Genomic DNA, 3,580 nt, shown 5'->3' with positions numbered 1-3,580 from the left:
AATTTATTAAAAGTAAATTGTTTATAGGTAGGGACAGAGAATATGGACCATTGTTGTAATCCATCTGTCTCTATTGATTCAGAATCTATACTTTATTAAGATCTCTGGGTGATTGAGAGCACAAACAAATTATTATTATTATTATTATTATTATTATTATTATTATTATTAGCTACACTTTAATATAAAAACAAGAAGAGACAAAAACCCAACCTAATGGCCAGGCCCCAAGAATAAACAGGTAAGGGTTGGTCCCCAAATCCCACATATGGACATCTACTGTTACAGCAAAAATGGAATATTAACACAAAACCTGTGGATACCAAACCTATGGGGGGAATCTCAATCCAGATCACTCTAGGACATTTTTTGAAAATTTTCTTGCAAAATTCAAGTATTTTATTTGAAGGAAGGAAGGGAGGGAGCTCTCTGACCCTGAACTAAGCAAGTGATAATCTCAAGAAGAATGAACTGGCCCTGCACACACTGTATGAGATTCCTCCCTCATATTCTGAAGGGAACAAGAGTTATGCACCTGAGAGGAGCTGAGAAATCTACTTCATAAAGTGTTTAGAAACCCAGTAGGTGAAAATATTTGTGCATGTTAAATGGTCAGGGCCTCTGTCTCATGACAAAATTTGGGCATGTCATGGATGAAAGCACAAACAAATTTGAGAACTAGTTTTGGAGAAAGACTCTGGAATCAAGGGATGGAGGGGTGTAAAGGAAAGCAGGGGAGAAGCTCCATGGATCCTGGGTTTGTTTGTTTTTTTTAAGAGAGAGAGAGAGAGAGAGAGAGAGAGAGGGAATTTTTTAATATTTATTTTTTAGTTTTCGGCGGACACAACATCTTTGTTTGTATGTGGTGCTGAGGATCGAACCCCGGGCCACACGCATGCCAGGCGAGTGCGCTACCTACCGCTTGAGCCACATCCCCAGCCCAACCCTGGGTTTTTGATTGGGTGGGGGAGTAGGTGATGGTAACTGAGTACTGAGATCAACAGGGGACACTGGGGGATGTGACTTCCAATGCTGCTATCTAGGAGGCCTTGGGTTTACTCCTTGTCTTGGTTTTAGGAGAGAGGTCAAAGCTGGAGTTACAGATTTGGGAATGTAGGTTGAAGCCAAGGCTAAGATTGTGGAGGGAGGCATAATAAACTGAAGAAAGGCCCAGGGCTGTTTTCATTTGTGAGTTCTAAAAAGACGACTCAAGAGTTAGAGGAAACCAGGAAGAAAATAGTCCACCAGTCCAAATGCCACAGAGAAAATTGTTTCTCGGCCTTTTGACCAAGATCCAGTGTAGTATCTGTCCTTATCCATTTAATATCTGCTACAGCCTCTATCCAAATGCTCCAGGGAGTTACATTCCAGACATAAACATGTCTGTAGGTTTTGAGAGGTGGTGCCAAAATTCAGATTGTGGCAGGGTGAGGTGTCGGGAGGGGAAAAGCTTAACTGCTCTTTCTAGAGGACAGAGAAGGGTGATTATGGCTTGTGGAAAGTTACAGGAAGAGAGGGAGTTGGTGGCAAGGAATACCGGGGAGATGTGCTGAGCCGATGGAGATCTCACTGGTGGCTCTTTTTTCTATGCTGGGGATGGGACCCAGGACCTCGTACATGCTAGGCAAGCACTCTGTCTCTGAGCTACACCCCTAAACCTTGATTCCCCTGTTCTCCAAGGAGATGAGAGGACCTGAGGTCCAGAGGATAAACCAAAGGAAAAGCCATGACAGGAGATGGTGGGAATAGGAAGGAGGCTGAAGACATTCCCTTTGGAGACTTTTATTTTTTCTATGAAATGAAAGACAAGGTCCTCAGGAAGGGTGACAGAGGAAAGAGGAGGCGCTAGGTGTGAGGGTTAGAATTGCAGAAAGAGGGTAACAAGCACGATTACCCACAGGCTCTGAGGGCCCAGATGAAGCTGAATGAATAAATAAATTTTATTCCAGAATTTTCTAGGATGTAAACAAATGTATAACATCTTTCTATTTTTCTGTTTTCTCTGAATACTTTAGCTTATATATTTTTTGATCTCTTCAAATTCCACCCTGGAAAATGCAATTATTAAAAAGATATATTGCCTTCATTTGTAAACCTTGGACAGGAAATTAGGAATCCTTGAGCTCAATATTCACCTTTGCTATGAACTCCTGACATTACTTTGGACAAGCATACAGAGAGTGAAAGCGCTCCTCAAATATTTGAAGGGCTATCACACTGAAGAAGGGTTTATGTAATGTCTGAGCCGTGCTGGAGGGCAGATCAGGGCAAGTGTGCACCACCCTCTGGGGCAGGCTGCTCAGGTGTGACTTGGTTTGAGAAAACCAGAGTGAGCACATGAACCCTCCCATTGGTAGCAAGTGGAAAGGTAATTTCTTCCGATTTTGATTCTGATTTTTCCATTTGTCCTGCTGTGCCACCCTCCACATGTGTGCCTCCTGCTGACCCCTCTTAGCTGGGACTTGACCTGAACATCCACAAGGTTTGGAACTGGGTTAGATAGCTGAAACCTATTATAGTTTGGATATGGTCTGGGTGTGTCCCCAAAGGTTCATACATCAGAAGCTCGGTCCCCCATGTGGAAGTATTAAGAGGAAACCAGACCTTTAAGAGATAGGGTTTAGTGTAAAGAAATTAAGTCATTGGGAGCAATGCACTGGGAAGGGATTAATATAGTTCCCATGATAACTTGGTTAGTGCTCTTGAGAGTAAGACTAAAATGAATGAGCCTGGCCCCTATCTGATCTCTGATTTCCTGACCTGCCAGGTGATTTTCCCTGTGGCAGTTGCTCCCACCATGATGCCATCTGCCATATTGTGACCCAGCCAGAGGCTGAACTGATGGGGATCACTTAATCTTGGCTTTTTTTAATATTTATTTTTCAGTTGTAGTTGGACATAACACCTTAATTTTATTTATTTATTTTTATGTGGTGCTGAGGATCAAACCCAGGGCCTTGCATGTGCGAGGCAAGTGCTCTACCACTGAGCCACAACCTCAGCCCAATCCTGGCTTTTTAAAATATGAATGAAATAAATCTCTTCATAAGTATCAAGCTTAAGTTATTTTGATATAGCAATGGAAAACATACTAATACAGATCCAAAGTGACTAGGTTGCAGCCTCTGCCCCCAGAGGGTTCATGGATGACGGTCGTACTTGTGCCCTTTTTTTGGTGGGCCGGGGGCAGTGCTGGGGATTGAATTCAGGGCCTCACACATACTGGGTAAGCACTTTACCACTGAGCCAATACCCAGCCCTAGGTACTTTTTTCCTAAAAAGAGAGTAAAGGATACAGAGTGGAAGAGTCTATGCCCAACCTCAATTTAGGATGTTAGTTCTGACATAGCAGTAAAAGTGCAGACTTTAATACTAACCATTTTATTTCAAGTCCTAGGTCTTGTGGACTTACTAGTTATTCATCCTCTCTGTGCCTTAGTTTCTTCATCTGTAAAATGGTGACGATAATGAAGTTTTATTAGGGTTAAACTTGCTTAGAATATTTGGCACACACACATTATGTTAGCTATTTATATTATCTAGTTGAGGAGGCAGCTTTTATCTTGGGAAGCCTTATTAA

At 42.3% G+C, this 3,580-nt stretch overlaps 1 pseudogene; it reads left to right on the top strand.

Annotated features, from left to right (window-relative positions):
- The first annotated feature begins 1,267 nt into the window (after nucleotides 1–1,267).
- LOC113197132 (U2 spliceosomal RNA) lies at nucleotides 1,268–1,378 on the top strand (annotated as a pseudogene).
- Nucleotides 1,379–3,580: the final 2,202 nt, after the last annotated feature.

The sequence above is a fragment of the Urocitellus parryii genome, chromosome 14 (assembly GCF_045843805.1).
Source record: "Urocitellus parryii isolate mUroPar1 chromosome 14, mUroPar1.hap1, whole genome shotgun sequence".
In the NCBI taxonomy this organism is placed as follows: Eukaryota; Metazoa; Chordata; class Mammalia; order Rodentia; family Sciuridae; genus Urocitellus; species Urocitellus parryii.
This window is presented reverse-complemented; position numbering and strand designations above follow the sequence as displayed.